Raw genomic sequence first — 16,740 nt, 5'->3', positions numbered from 1 at the left:
ACGGATTCTAATTTTGATAAAAACTAAAATTTCCCCATAATTTTAAATAATGTATTTTACTTTAGTTAATAGTAATCCTTCAAAAACTTTACCTCTCTGTTGCTACAATTTGAGTTGAATTCCCTAAGTAAAAGAACTTAGAGAAATAAAAATAGAGCCAAAACAGCATATGCTGCTGCTGCTGCTGCTGCTGCTGCTAAGTCACTTCAGTCGTGTCCAACTCTGTGCGACCCCATGGACTGCAGCCTACCAGGCTCCTCTGTCCATGCGATTTTCCAGGCAAGAGTTCTGGAGTGGGGTGTCATCGCCTTCTCCAAAAACAGCATATAATTTTTCTTAAATGAAGCCCTTCATTATATTACTTCACCCAAGTGACTAGTTCATTTTTGGATATTGTGTATATACTAGCCTCAAAAATATTTCAACACCTGTTGACAGTGACAGTGACTTTCTTCCTCTACTGGGTGCCCATTTATGGCCCTAAAGCAGAAACCCATGAACTAGGGAGTAAAGATTTTGAGAAGTACTAATTAGTGTTGAAACAATAGGGTGGTAAACTTTAGAAAAAGATCCAGCTTTATATATGCTTAAAAAAATTCACCAAATCTAATAGCCAATTGAACTTTGTTTCATGGATTTTATTATCAGCAAGTTTATGAAGTTGCTATTTGAGCTCTGCTGCTGCTGCTGCTGCTAAGTCGCTTCAGTCGTGTCCGACTCTATGCGACCCCATAGACGGCAGCCCACCAGGCTCCCCCGTCTTCTGGAGTGTGTTGCCATTTCCATCTCCAGTATTTGAGCACTAGCTAAACTTTATTGTAATAAGGCTTATGCTGTTTAAAAATTTTGTGAGTTAACCTATGAGAATTATATGTTTTAGAGAATTCTCAGTCACACAGAACATTAAGGACAAGTGTTGCACGTGAAGGATAGGATATATTTTGAAGGAGTGACAGCTTTTGTAGTAAGGATAGTAAAATTATTTCTTTTATTTTAGTAATTAATGGAAGTTAATTATTTTTTTGATCACATCATGCAGCATACAAGATGTTAGTTCCTTGACAAGGGATTGAACCCAGGCCCCCTGCATTAGGAGCATAGAATCTTAACCACTGGGCAGCCAAGGAAGCTCCATAAATGTAATTTTATTTCATAAGAAATGTAAAATCATTGATAATACAAGAAGTGCTTTTTAATTTGATTTATTTTATATTTATTTTTATTGAAGCATCGTTGATGTATAATATTGTGATAGTTTCTGGTATACAGCAAAGTATCCATATATATTCTTTTTCAGATTGTCTTCCTTTATAGATTATTACAAGATATTGAATATAGTGCCCTGTGTTATATGGCAGGACCTTGTTATTTGTCTGTTTTATGTATAGTAGTGTGTATCTGTTAATCCCAAATTCCTAAAATATCCATGTCCCATCTTTCCCAATCCCCTGGAATAGGAAATGGCAACCCACTCAAGTATTCTTTCCTGGAGAATTCCAAGGATAGAGGAACCTGGAAGGCTACTGTCCATAGGGTCACAAAGAGTTGGACACAACTGAAACGACTTAGCACATTGCACACAGCACAACCATAAGTTTGTTTTGAGTCTATTTCTGTTCCATAAATTCATTTGCATCATTTTTTTTTTAGATTCAACATAGAAGTGATATGATATATTATTTGTCTTTCTCTGTCTGTCTCATTTCACTTACTGTGATAATCTCTAGGTCCATCCATGTTGCTGCAAACGGCATTATTTCTTTCTTTTTATGGCTGAGTAATATTTCATTGTGTGTGTGTGTACCACAACTTTATCTATTCATCTGTCCATTAGGTTGCTAATATGTCTTGATCATTGTAAATAATGCTGCTATGAACATGGGGGTACTGTACCTTTTCAAAGTACGGTTTTCTCCAAGAAGTGCTTTTTAAAATGCCATCTGTTCATGTTTGATTTTACCTAAAGTAGTATTTGTTTAGCTGAAGAGAGAAGTAGTATGGGAAAGAGTGACAAAAAGTTAGAACCGTGGTAAATCATCTCTTTAAAACCTTAAAGACATGTACAACATACTTTGTTTTTGCTTTTGGTTTTCTTTAATAATTAAAGCAGAGGGAAAGCTCACTTTGTTTTAGGTTTTGATATGACAAAGTTTGGTGGAAAATGAGAAACTGGGACTTCCCTGGTGGTCCAGTGGCTATGGCTCCATGCTCCCAATTCGGGGGCCTGGTTTTGATCCCTGGTAGGGGAGCTGGATCCCACATGCCACAGGTAGGAGTTCGTGAGGCTCAACTAAGACCTGGCACAGCCAAATAAATAAAAATTCAAAATTATTAAAATGAGAACTCTCATTGGCTGTATTTCCAGACTTTGCTCTTGGGAGGCTATAGTGTTATCACTTTTGAACTTCCTGGTATCTTCAGATAGTGGGCTTCTGGTTATTTCTAACAGCAGGTATTGAATTACAGTCATCCCTTGGTGTCTAGGAGGGACTGGATTAATGTACATGGATTAATGTGCAGTGGCAGAAATCATTGGAACCCCGGCCTTCACAGCTTCTCTGAACATTAAGGGAAGATGGACATCTAATATTTTACTGAATATCCTGTTTACACTTACAGGTGAAACTGAGGACAGAAAGCATTCACTGAATTTGTTGTTGTTACTGCTTAGTCACTAAGTCATGTCTGACTCTTTTTTGACCCCATGGTGATGGACTGAAGCTCAGCAAGCTCCTCTGTCCATGGGATTTTCTAGGCAAGAATAGTGGAATGAGTTGCCACTTCCTTCTGCAGGGCATCTTCCCACCCCAGGGACTGAACCTACATTCCAGGCAGATTCTTTCCCACTGGAACAACCAATAGGAAAGCCTATTCAGTGAATATTATGCTCCAAAACACTGCTTGAAATTGGTCCTATCTGTTCAAGCTGGTTTCTTTCTTTCCTTTCTCTGCCTTTGGTATCTTCCCCCCACTACATCAGGAAAACAACTTTTAGCCAGACACCACCATAGTCACTGTTTGTACAGATCAGGAAATGATTTCTATCACTTCAGAGCTTTGTTGCGTTTCAAGTATTAAGTTGATTGGTGTTTTCATAATTTGACAAAACTACTTGACAAAACTTCTATTCATGTTATATAAAATCTTCTATTTATATGTCCACTCTAGATTAGACAGCAGACTTCTTTCATGCATACCATATTACGTGGGTCTTTTTGTTAAAGCTTGCTCATATTTTTTTCTTAAAACATAATAAGACAGGGAAAATAATTGTTGTCAAAAGAAGTTCCCAGGATCAGGACTATTAAAATTATTAATAAAATGAATTTCTTTTTTTCTAAATTTGGTTGAAGTTTTAGTCATAACAGTGCATGAATAAATGAAGTAAACCACTTCTACCCAGCTGATTTAGATTTAAATTTAAAGAGATTTAAAACTCAGCTCTCCAAAACCCAAGACTATTTCCTCTTACAGGCAATATGATTCATCAAGAATTCTACAATAAAATAGACCTTCTTTTCCACTCAACATAAACTTGAAAGTTATTTGAAGATAATTTGCCTCCAAATTTGGAGCAGTGTGCCTGAATGGAACATATCCTATCCAACATGGTTGAGGGTTATGTCTGAAAAAAGAAAAAGAAAGAAAGAAATTTTCAAATATTTTAGAAGGATCATTTACACTTTGATCTTAGTATAGTTTCAGAAATGCCTAGTTGTGCTGTTTAATATGATAGTAGCTACATGTCAATATTTAAATTTAAATTAATATTTAAAAGTCACTAACCATATCACGAGTACTCAGGCACATTTGGCTATGGGCTAGGTATTGGACAGTGCAGATATTAAACTTTTTCATTTTGCATTGTTTCATTGGACAGCTTCGTATAGAATAGAGTTGTCCCATGATATCAGTGGGGAACTGATTCCAGGACTTGTTATGGATATCATAATCCATGGAGGCTCAAGTCCCTTATATAAAGTGGCATAGTACACTCAGGTCTCCCTTATCTGTAGGATGTGGAGACCACATCCCATGGATATTGATACTGTGTTCCACTAGTGGTAGATCACATTTTTACCAGTTTTCTCAGATTATAGATCCCTGTTATTTACAATATCATTTCCCTCCAAAGTATTGCTTATCAAAGTATGTGATTTTTTTCCTACCAAATAATTTCCCCAAGTAATAGAAAAGAACAATAATGCACAGGATTTGAAAGAGCTAGATGATGATAGAAGTGTGTTTAGATTGTTATAAAGTTTGTTATTAACCTTAGAAACATATGCCAAATTCTGCACAGTTGTGATCCTCTAAAAAATGAATGACAGACACAGACTTTCCACGCTACAATCCAAGTTTACAACACTGAAATGGCCTACAAGTAGCCTATGGTTTATGAGATTACTTTTCATTTATATATTTTAGAGGTAATTTTTATTATATAACTACACCTTGCATAGAATACAGAGAAAACATTAAATTGATTTATAAATGAATGATTAAATATTTTAATGACTAATACTTTAAATGAAGGCGCTAGTAGTAAAGATGGACTTCTGGTGGCTAGATGGTAAAGTCTCTGCCTGCACTGCAGGAGACCCGAATTCAATCCCTGAGTTGGGAAGATCCCCTAGAAAAAGAAATGGCAACTCACTACAGTATTTTTGCTTGGAGAATTCCATGGACAGAGGAGCTTGGTGGTCTACAGTCCAGGGAGTCACAGAGTTGGACACGATTGAGCAACTAACACAGTTGCAAAGAACCCACCTGTCAATGCAGGAGACATAAGAGACATAGGTTTGATCCTTGGGTCAGAAAGATCCCCTGGAGGAGGGCATGGCAACCCACTCCAATATTCTTGCCTTGCAGAATCCCTTGGACAGAGAACCCTGGTGGGCTACAGTCCATGGGGTCGCCCAGAGTTGGACATAACAGAAGCGACAGCACGCACGCACGCAGCATATACTTCTGTGTTCAGATTGAATAGGATGAGAAAATGTCAGATTTTTAAATTCATTTATTCCTTTGAATCTTTTCATTAAGTTCAGTTCAGTTGCTCAGTCCTGTCCGACTCTTTGTGACCCCATGAATTTCAGCACACCAGGCCTCCCTGTCTATCACCAACTCCTGGAGTTCACTGAGGCTCACGTCCATCAAGTCAGAGATGCCATCCAGCCATCTCATCCTCTGCCGTCCCCTTCTCCTTCTGCCCCCAATCCCTCCCAGCATCAAAGTCTTTTCCAATGAGTCAACTCTTCGCATGAGGTGGCCAAAGTACTGGAGTTTCAGTTTTAGCATCATTTCTTCCAAAGAACACCCAGGACTGATCTCCTTTAGAATGGACTGGTTGGATCTCCTTGCAGTCCAAGGGACTCTCAAGAGTCTTCTCCAACACCACAGTTCAAAAGCATCGTTCTTCGGCGCTCAGCTTTCTTCACAGTCCAACTCTCACATCCGTACACGACCACTGGAAAAACCATAGCCTTGACTAGACGGACCTTTGTTGGCAAAGTAATGTCTCTGCTTTTGAATATGCTATCTAGGTTGGTCATAACTTTCCTTCCAAGGAGTAAGCGTCTTTTAATTTCATGGCTGCAGTCACCATCTGCAGTGATTTTGGAGCCCTGCAAAAAATAAAGTCTGATACTGTTTCCACTGTTTCCCCATCCTCTTCCCATGAAGTGATGGGACCATGATCTTCGTTTTCTGAATGTTGAGCTTTAAGCCAACTTTTTCACTCTTCTCTTTCACTTTTGTCAAGGGGCTTTTTAGTTCCTCTACACTTTCTGCCATAAGGGTTAGTTGCTGCTGCTGCTGCTAAGTCACTTCAGTCGTGTCTGACCCTTAGCGACCCCATGGACTGCAGCCTACCAGGCTCCTCCGTCCATGGGATTTTCCAGGCAAGAGTATTGGAGTGGGGTGCCATTGCCTTCTCCATAAGGGTTAGTTAGGTATGGATAAATATCCTAACTTTGTGTATATTGAAACTTAATGTAGGGTTATCAAGTGAAGGTAAAGCTAAAATTAGTTACAGAAGGAAAGACTTTTTCCATTTGGGGGCAGAGAAAGAAGAAAAATAGTTTCATCCTAATTAATGGAAACATTTGATTGTAACTTAAGATTCTTTTCCCACACTTTAACATTATTAGGTGTTTTCTGAGGGTAAATATAGTTGAGATTTTCTCTGTGTGTATTTACTAAAATGGTGGCTTGTAGGGGAAAAGTACATAACCAATACATTAGTTGAATTATGTTTTCATAAAATGTATTACTACTTTTTTATAATATGTCTAATTTGAATATATTTCCTAGTGTTAAGATGATTTTTTAAAAATTACCTTTTCCTTGATTATAAAAGCCACCAGGGTTTTTATTAGAAGCTTTGTCTGGCTTTATCCTTTAGTGTTGTTTTAATTTCAAATGTTTTTTCCTCATGTATTTGCAAATACCTGGTAAGTTATGTGTAAAAATTGCTACCATGATGAAAGAATGTCTCTGCTAGGTTTTTATACTTTGAGGATTAGGACTTTAAATCAAGTAGCATTTTACACCATAGATTTAGTCTTAATTATCTTGTTTTTTTCCAAAAAAATAAAATGAAACATTTATCTTTTTATTCAACTACTTATATTATTTGAATGTAACTATTTAAAAATATTTAATATCTTTTTTCATTTAAGAGTTTTGTATAAAGTATAATTGGTTCTTTCATAAGACTTTTTGTATTGACTCTTTACCATCGCAAGCTTGTTTTTTTGGTATTGATTGAAGTTGAGAGCATAAAGGAGTTCCCTGAAGGCAGGTTTTTGGATTCAGAGAGTAAAGTAATCCATCTATATGCTTCTGATCTGATTTGATATGGTGGGAGCATGGGTAGTTCAGAGAGAATTAATTTCCTGTCTTATATTCTCTTATCCATCCATGCATAATTTAAAACTAACATGTTCTCCACCTTGATAATCTTTCCTCTTTTGCCTTCAGTGTATTTTTCGTTTCTCTATTTCTTGAACTTAAAAAATAACAAAACACAAGACATTTTCACCTCTCTTGCTTCCCATGAACCTTACTTATGCATGCTTAGTCGCTCAGTCATGTCCAACTCTTTGCAACCCCATGGACTGCAGCCCACCAGGCTCCTCTGTCCATGGAGATTCTCAGGCAAGAATACTGGAGTGGATTGCCATGCCCTTCCCAACCCAGGGATTGAACCCAGGTCTCTTGCTTTGCAGGCAGATTCTTTACCATCTCAGCCACCAGGGAAGCCCAAGAATACTGGTGGGTAGCCTATCCCTTCTCCAGGAGATCTTCCTGATCCAGGAATCAAACAGAGTCTCCTGCATTGTAGGTGGATTCTTTACCAGATGAGCTACCAGGAAGCTCAAACCCTATTTGTAGGTATTCCCCAAATTCTGCTTAATGGTCTGTCTTTACTTTATATTCATTTCCTTGGTGAACTCACCCACTCTCTTGGCTTGAGTTGTACTTTTTTATATGACTTTTTTTTTTTTTTTACAGTATAAGATTTATTTTTTTTTAAAATTTTTAGTTTTTTTTAAATTTTATTTTATTTTTAAACTTTACAAATTGTATTAGTTTTGCCAAATATCAAAATGAATCCATCACAGGTATACATGTGTTCCCCATCTTGAACCCTCCTCCCTCCTCCCTCCCCATACCATCCCTCTGGGTCGTCCCAGTGCACCAGCCCCAAGCATCCAGTATCGTGCATCAAACCTGGACTGGCGACTCGTTCCATATATGATATTATACGTATTTCAATGCCATTCTCCCAAATCATCCCACCCTCTCCCTCTCCCACAGAGTCCAAAAGACTGTTCTATACATCAGTGTCTCTTTTGCTGTCTCGTATACAGGGTTATTGTTACCATCTTTCTAAATTCCATATATATGCGTTAGTATACTGTATTGGTGTTTTTCTTTCTGGCTTACTTCACTCTGTATAATAGGCTCCAGTTTCTATTCTATGTCACAATTTCTACCTGTTGTTGAGAAATGTCTCCATTTGAATAGCCTTTGGTAACATTGGGTTTATTTATTGTCCAACATGAAAGTCACTCTACTCTACCACTGCAGGTTTCTTTCATTGTATCCCCGATAATCTTTCATTCTCTGATGTCCTTGTTCCTGTACTTAGTTTAGTGTGAAGTCCTCTTATTTCTCCATGCAAGATGTTGCTTGGGTTTCCCATTCTGTCTGTACTCATCTTCACTGTCCAGACTGTCATTATATCACACCTGTAACTCATTGTACTCACTTTCCCACCACTCCCTGCTTTGTCCACTTTTTTTTTTTTGAACTTCCCAAATTCTCCCTGCAGTGATTTTTAAAAATGCATATGAAAGTTGTTATGGCATATTTTTCTTAAATAGAAATTGTAAGCATTTTTATTTATATGTCCCTCTGGGCATAGTGCTAGATGCAGTAAGAAATCAATAAGTAATTGTTCAGTCATTCATTCAGCAGCTCTTTCTTGAGTAGTTGTTGGGTTCCAGCTATTACACTAGTGCTCCAGTGATCTTCTCTTACAGAGCTAGCAGCTGAAAAACAGTCTCTGGTGGTAAGAGAAGGCTTCTCTGAGGAACTGACATTTTTATCACACTGAATGAAGTAAGAAAGCCAGTCCTGTAAAGATACAGGGAACAATTGCTCCAGGCTGAGAGAACAGCAAATGTCAAGGCTCTGAAGAGGGACAGGTTTGGTATATTTTGGGAATATCAAAAAGGTCATGGTGACTGGGACATAGTAAGGAGAGAGTGACAGAAGCTGTAATCAGGAAGCCAGGTGACAGAGAGACTAATAGGCCATGGTAGGTATTACAGATTATATGCTAATTGATGGAAAAGCCATTGGACAGTTTTGAGTAAGGGAGTGATGTGAGCTGATACATTTGTCCCTGAGTTAAGGACAGTAGACTAGAATCGTGATATAGGAGAGCAATATCTTGAACTAGTGAGGTAAACAGCAGTAACAAGGACAGAATGGGGAAGAATGGTTGGCAGGATGGATTGGGTGGGAGGTTTGGATAAAAAGAGGAACCAAGGGAAACTCAGTTCTGTGTGCCTGGGCAAGTCATGCATCCTCTCCAACGTCTGTTTTCCTGAGTGTATAATGAGAAATACCTCTTTCCCACTTTGAAGGAATTCTTATGAGAGAATGAAATAATAATGAAAGCTAATTATGAATCTTAAAACACCATTAATGTTGTATTACTTTTAAACACTAAACGTTTAAAAGCTCACCTTAAATTGCTTCCTTGGTAGCTCAGCTGGTAAAGAATCCGCTTGCAGTACTGGAGAGGCCAGTTCAATTCCTGGATCAGGAAGACTCCTGGAGAAGGGATAGGCTATCAATTCCAGTATTCTTAAGCTTCCCTGGTAACTTATCTGGTAAATAATCTGCCTGCAATGCAGAGTTTCTCCTGTTGATTGATAATAAGGAGTAGATCATGTTTTGGGCATAGACTGAGCAGCTGATTTAATCATAGAAAAAAAAGGATACCTATCTGTCATTTGTTTTATAGTATATTTAAGACTGATTCTCTTCTTAGTAAATATTTGAAAACAAATAAAACTAACCTGAGTGACCTATTGTTTATTTACTAATATGTTTACTCTGGAGTGTTGTTGATTATAAATGAAACATAATTTGCCATGCAATAAGAAATAATGACCTATAGATAAACTCTAGGTGTTTTATGCTTATTTGTGTCATGCCAATTGTACTTTTCCTGATAATTTTAGAATACCTTATGGCATCATGACAGACAAATATTCTAAACAAAGTTTTTAGTTTTTGAAACTACTTACTCAAGTATGATTCAGCTGAATGTATTTCTGTTTTCCTATTACAGGTTTCTCAACAGTGATGTCACAAGATTGACCACATTGATCACAGTAAGACTAAAATGATAATTAAGCTTTTAAAGATGTTTTGTTTTCTCTGAGAATGAGAATTAAGTTAGAAAATATTTATAATTTTTAATTGTTTTTTCTTTCTACAGCCAATTGAATATTAACATTTAATGATTCATATCTCACACTGTATAGTTTATTTAAATAGTTCTTTAAATGATTTTAAACACTTTAAATGAAAATTATCCTTAATTTATAACTGAAATTATATGCCCAATTATATATACATATTTCAGTGTGAATCATAATTACAACCTGAATCATCATTTTTAGTTTTGTTTTTATAAAATATGGTACAAAATATTTGAGGTGACTCCACATTAGGAAAAAGATTATAACAATAAAATTACTTGGGACTGCAATCACATATTACGAAGGACTGTGAAAACAGCATTCTTGAAAGGATTCTTAGACTTCTTTTTTAAAATTTTCATTGATGTATAAAGAGTCTTCCAAATATGGAGAGTTGTTCAAAAGGATAGTTTTCTTAAGAAATGGATACTTTTCCTCTTTAATTTTAAAATGTTAATTTCTACTGTGTATAAGGAAATATGCTATATAAAGAAAAACTTTATCTAAGGTTTTGATCTATATTATTAGAAAATTCTAACTAGTAAAATCTGAATTGCAGTAATGAAATTTTACAGCATTTTTGAAAATGCCTTTTAAATAACAGGAAAAAATTGAGTATATTATTTATTCAGTGAGTCTGCTTCTTTAATCCTATTTTAATTGTTCATTAGAAGAAGTAATTATCAGAAATGTTAATCTGTATATATATAATCTTTATGTTTTAACATTTTTTTTGAAAACTGGTTCATTTGTTACATTTAACATTTTTCAGAGTCCAGAAAGAGCTTTTATTGTATTTTTAAAGGCTTTATCATCATCGTTGAGTCTACAGATTTTTATGGCATGTTCATTCATTTTCCTAAGGGAGCATTTTAAATATCTCTGATTTGCAGCTCTTTGCTTGTTTTTTCTTAATCAGAACTTTATGGCCCTAACTAATGGTTTACAGCAAAATATTAACATATTTCTGTAGCATCCTTCTGTTTTGCATCTAGTGTTTTACAATCAGGAAGTTAAAATTAACATCGTATGAAAAAGGTATTTTTTTTAATTAAAAAATGCTGACCCTCAGTACATTTTTAGAGTAATATTAAGAGAACATTTATTTTATTTATTTATTTATTTTTTTTGCTGCCCTCCCACCGACTCGGTGCTCCCGGGCTCCAGGTCCGGGATTCTGGGACGCAGGGTTCGTCGGGGCGCCCCGGCTTCCCCGCGCTCCCTCCTGCGCCGCCCTCCCGCGCGCGGTCCCTCTCCCGGGGCGCCTCACTCGTAGCGCGCGGCCGTCAGAGGCTCGGGGCACGCGGAGGCGGCGGCCTGGTGGGCCCCGGGGCGGCGGGCAGGGGCGCTGATGCGGGCGCCGCCAAGAGAACATTTAATTACAACTGTTTGAATTCAAGAATTTCAGAAAGAGAGGTAGTGTTCAGATTTAACATTATCAGATGTTAAATAAGTTAAAAACTTAAGTATTCATATGAGAGTTTCGTAAGTACCTGATAACAGAAACCCTTTCTCATAATGTCAAGGTTGTGAAGCTTTCTCTAGCCCCTTAAGTCAAGAAAAGTGGGTAGATTTCAACACTGACTCAGGCTGAAAGTATTGAGAGAGTAGTTCAAGTGTTGACCATGGGACTGGAATAAAATGAGACAGGGGAAGGCTGATATATTCAAAGAAAATGGAGAGATTAAAGGACTCGTCAGGGTAGATAAGATTGTGGTTGAAATGGGGATATTATAGATTTTTTCAGAGCTGAAGCTGTACTAAGTATTTATGTATTATATAATATACATCTTATATATATAATTTTTTCTTCAGAAATTTTCAGAACTCAGGAGAATTTCTGTTTTTAAGCTCTATGTTATTGGATTCAGCAAAAAGTTTATTCAGGTTTTTCCATAACATCTTTGGCCAACCCAGTATATTCCACTGAAATGTCATTATCTTCTAAATGATCTATCTCTTCTTCCTGGCCATCAGTAATTCTACTGAAGCCTATACATATGTGGTCCTCAGTTTAATTTTATTAAAGCATTGCTCTAACTCTTTTGTTTCTCTACTTGAAGATATTTAGTGACTTTCTGTTTCTTGTATGATCAAATCCAGACTATCTAACTTGGTATTCAAGACCCCTCCTAAGTTTGGCTGTAACATATTTCCCAAATATCTTATTATTCAAGAAGAAGACCCACTACATTCCACACAATGTGGACTACATACTCCACCCTGAATATACATTTTGTCTCCATACTTACATTCATGTCATCCCCTTTTCCTGGAATATGCTTTTTCTTTTTCAGGCTTTTATTGCTCTTGATGAAATCAAACCTCCTCTTGAATGTCCTGTACACATGTAATCATCTCTCTGAGGCTTTCCCTAATCATCCTAATTGAAAATAACTCTCTCTCCTTAGTTGTTTGGTAATACTGAATTTTTATTATTCTGATGTAACTGATAACATATATTCCCCTGTATTTTGCATATTTTAATATGTATTTAATAAATGAATATTTTAATATCTTTTCTAATTGTATCCAGCAAAATGTTTTGTTAGTACCCACAAAGAACTAAATTAGTATCTTTGTGTGTGTGTGTACTCAGTCATGTCTGACACTTTGTGACCGCCCCCCCCTCCCCCGCAAGGACTGTAGACTGCCAGGCTCTTCCATCCATGGGATTTCCCAGGCAAGAGCACTGGAGTGGTTTGCCATTTCCTTCTGCAGGGACTCTTCCCAACCCAGAGATCGAACCTGTGTGTGCTTTATCTCCTGCGGTGGCAGGCAGATTCTTTACCACTGAACCACCTGGGAAGCCAGAGTATCTTTCAGTTTGATTCAGTTCAGTCGATCAGTCGTGTCCAACTCTTTGTAACCCTATCATAGACTGCAGCACGCCAGGCCTCCCTGTCCATCACCAACTCTCAGAGTTTACTCAAACTCATCGCCATTGAGTTGGTGATGCTTGCAACCATCTCATCCTCTGTCGTCCCCTTCTCCTCCTGCCTTCATTCTTTCCCAGCATCAGGGTCTTTCCCAGTGAGTCAGTTCTTTGCATCAGATGGCCAAAGTATGGGAACTTCAGCATCAGTTCTTCCAATGAATATTCAAGACTGATTTCCTTTAGGATGGACTGGTTGGATCTCCTTGCTGTCCAAGGGACTCTCAAGAGTCTTCTCCAACACCACAGTTCAAAAGCATCAGTTCTTCGGTGCTCAGCTTTCTTTATAGTCCAACTCTCACATCCACACATGACTATTGGAAAAACCATAGCTTTGACCTTTGTTGGTAAAGTGATATCTCTGCTTTTTAATATGCTGTCTAGGTTGGTCATAGCTTTTCTTCCAAGGAGCAAGTGTCTTTTAATTTTATGGCTGCAGTGAACTTCCAGATGTTCAAGCTGGATTTTAAAAAGGCAGAAGAACCAGAGATTAAATTGCCAACATCCATCAGATCATTGAAAAAAGATTATCTTTAGTTTTCTCACATTAAAACTGAAACAAGGATATGAATACATGAATGTCCAAAATTGAGCCATAGGAAGCAGGCTAGATAGGAAAGAGACTAACTTTTAGAACCAGAGCAAGTACTGATGTCACTGCATGTATACTGTGTATATGACCTTTAGCAAGTCAGCCTCTTTGTGCCTCTGTATTTTCACAAAATGATTTATGCATATATGTAAAAGGATTTTTATAAATATTAGTTACCTTTCTTCCCTCTTATGTAACTTTTTGGTTTGCTCTTTTATTGATATGAGAAGGGGCATTTCCTTCTCCAGGGGATCTTCCCGACCCAGGAATGGAACCTGGGTCTCCTGCATTGCAGGCAGACGCTTTACCGTCTGAGCCACCAGGGAAGCCCTTATGAAGAATAGGGATATATTCAAATTTACCTTACTTCCACACTATGATCTTTTCGTCTATTCATTTTAATATATGGATTTTTACTTTCTATCTTATATATAGAAATGATAACTTTGCTGACTCACATAAGATCCAGGAAAGAAACTGATTAGATCTGTTGATATTATGTGATTTTTTTTGGGAATTGGGGGAAGGGAGTCAGACCTCATTAGAATACCAACATCTTAAAAGACCAGAATTAACTTTAGAACAGTTTAGGTTGTGCTAAATTCCGCTTATGTAACAAATGACAAAACCAACATTCAAGAGTTTGAAGGTAGGTGGCTTGCATAATGGTTAAGAGGAACTGGGTTAGAAAAACCTTTACATTTGTGCTGTGATAGTTAATATAGCCGTTTTGCTCTTGAGTCACTTATCCAGTTTGTTTTTTTTTCTGTTTAAAGTGGAATAATGTTTAATGGAATGTTGTGAATACTAAATGAAAAAATGCTTACTACAGAAGCACAAAACCCAGACCAAAGTGGTAAATTCTTTTGACCCCTTACAGTCATCATCTGTAAAGTTACTTGCTGAAAGTCACGTACTGCGAGATCTTGATCAAAACCTGGTTTTTCTTTTTTTTTTTTTTAATTTTATTTTTAAACTTTACATAATTGTATTAGTTTTGCCAAATATCAAAATGAATCCGCCACAGGTATACATGTGTTCCCCATCCTGAACCCTCCTCCCTCCTCCCTCCCCATGTTTTTCTTTATTCTAACTTTTACTTCTGTTTTGTGATCACTCTACTTGATTAAAAATCTCTATATAGCATTTCTAAGAGATACAATAAACTAACTGATGGACTTTTTTCTTCCCAAATCTCCCCAAATCCTGTATCTTCTCTAAGAGTATTCATGCAGTTTCATTTACATGCAGTTTTGTTTATACGTAGTTTTATTAATACAATGGTTATATTTTATTTTAAATATTCTTATTTAACATTTTAACTCATATTTAATAACCTGTTACAAAGCAACTTTTATAATAATTAAAGTAGCTTTTTCTGTTTTTATTGAAATTTCTTTTTCCTGTTGGTAATTTTACTGTGAATGTTATTTAAACTTCATAGAGATTAATCTCTACCAATAGAAATATTTAACTTAAAAATTGAAATTTAGAAGAAATTACTATATAATTTTATAGTATACACACTACTAGAAATATTGGTGTTAAATAGTAAATGTCAGTTATGTACCTACCTCAGATAATATATTGGATAAGGCAATGGCACCCCACTCCAGTACTCTTGCCTGGAAAATCCCATGGGCGGAGGAACCTGGTAGGCTGCAGTCCATGGGGTCGCTAAGAGTCGGACACGACTGAGCAACTTCACTTTCACTTTTCACTTTCGTGCATTGGAGAAGGAAATGGCAACCCACTCCAGTGTTCTTGCCTGGAGAATCCCACGGACGGGGGAGCCTGGTGGGCTGCCGTCTATGGGGTCGCACAGAGTCGGACACGACTGAAGTGACTTAACAGCAGCAGCAAATAATATATATCCAAGTCCGGCAATGATGGATTGTTGTACCCTAACGTCGGTTTTCCTCATCTACTAATCTTTTCCCAGCCTATTACTACCTGGAATGAAACTATCACTTTCAGTCTCACAGCTAAATGTGGTCATGTGACTAAGTTTTAACTAGAGATACATAAGAAGTAGGACTGTGTGTAGTTTGCGTGGAAAGTAGCCTTAAAGGAAGAGGGGTATGTGTTCTTTTCCCCCTTTCCTCTATGCTTGCTGATATGTGGATCTGATAAGTGAACAATGAGGGAAAACCACAAATTCAGAATGGGCAAAGCAGTAAGATTGAAAGTCCCTGATAACTTCAGAAAGTCACCTTGCGCACTCTGACTTGCTTATACCCTTGACTTGAATGGGATAAACTTCTATCTTATAAGCCACTCAGTTTTGGGCTGTCACTCATAGCCAAAATTTACCTTGATTTACATCAAGATAATATAACAGAGTTTACACCATTGTTTTAATGTCTTTGATTTATTTATATTTCATTTGTTTCCCTTGAACTCTGTTGTCACTTTTTTTTGATATAAATTTATTTATTTTATTTGGAGGCTAATTACTTTACAATATTGTAGTGGTTTTGCCATACATTGACATGAATGCACCATGGATGTACATGTGTTCCCCATCCTGAACCCCCCTCCCACCTCCCTTCCATCCCATCCCTCTGGGTCATCCCAGTACACCAGCCCCGAGCACCCTATCTCATGCATCGAACCTGGACTGGCGATTCTTATATATGATAATATACATGTTTCAATGCCATTCTCCCAAATCATTCCACCCTCTCCCTCTCCCACAGAGTCCAAAAGACTGTTTTATACATCTGTGTCTCTTTTGCTGTCTCGCATATAGGGTTATTATCATCATCTTTCTAAATTCCATATATATGCATTAGTAGGGACAGGGGAGCCTGGTGGGCTGCTGTCTGTGGGGTTGCACAGAGTCGGACATGACTGAAGTGACACAGCAGCAGCAGCATACTGTATTGGTGTTTTTCTTTCTGACTTACTTCACTCTGTATAATAGGCTCTAGTTTCATCCACTTCATTAGACTGATTCAAATGCATTGTTTTTAATAGCTGAGTAATATTCCATTGTGTATATGTACCACAGCTTTCTTATCCATTCGTCTGCCAATGGACATCTGGGTTGCTTCCATGTCTCAGCTATTATAAACAGTGCTGCGATGAACACTGGGGTACACATGTCTTTTTCAATTCTGGTTTCCTCAGTGTGTATGCCCAGTAGTGGGATTGCTGGGTCATATGGCAGTTCTATTTGCAGTTTTTTAAGGAGTCTCCACACT

At 37.2% G+C, this 16,740-nt stretch overlaps 1 protein-coding gene across 12 annotated transcripts in view; it reads left to right on the top strand.

Moving 5' to 3' along the window:
• BAZ2B (bromodomain adjacent to zinc finger domain 2B) overlaps positions 1–16,740 on the top strand; it is a 422,769-nt gene that overhangs the window by 160,779 nt on the left and 245,250 nt on the right. For all 12 annotated transcript variants that reach the window (XM_070357371.1, XM_070357382.1, XM_070357397.1 and 9 more), the window contains one exon: positions 9,875–9,917. The gene's annotated coding sequence lies outside the window, so the exon portion shown is untranslated. The remainder of the gene's footprint in view (positions 1–9,874; positions 9,918–16,740) is intronic.

Source organism: Bos mutus, chromosome 2 (assembly GCF_027580195.1).
Source record: "Bos mutus isolate GX-2022 chromosome 2, NWIPB_WYAK_1.1, whole genome shotgun sequence".
NCBI classification, from domain to species: domain Eukaryota; kingdom Metazoa; phylum Chordata; class Mammalia; order Artiodactyla; family Bovidae; genus Bos; species Bos mutus.
Note: the sequence above shows the minus strand (reverse complement) of the source record. Positions and strands in the feature narration are given on the sequence as shown.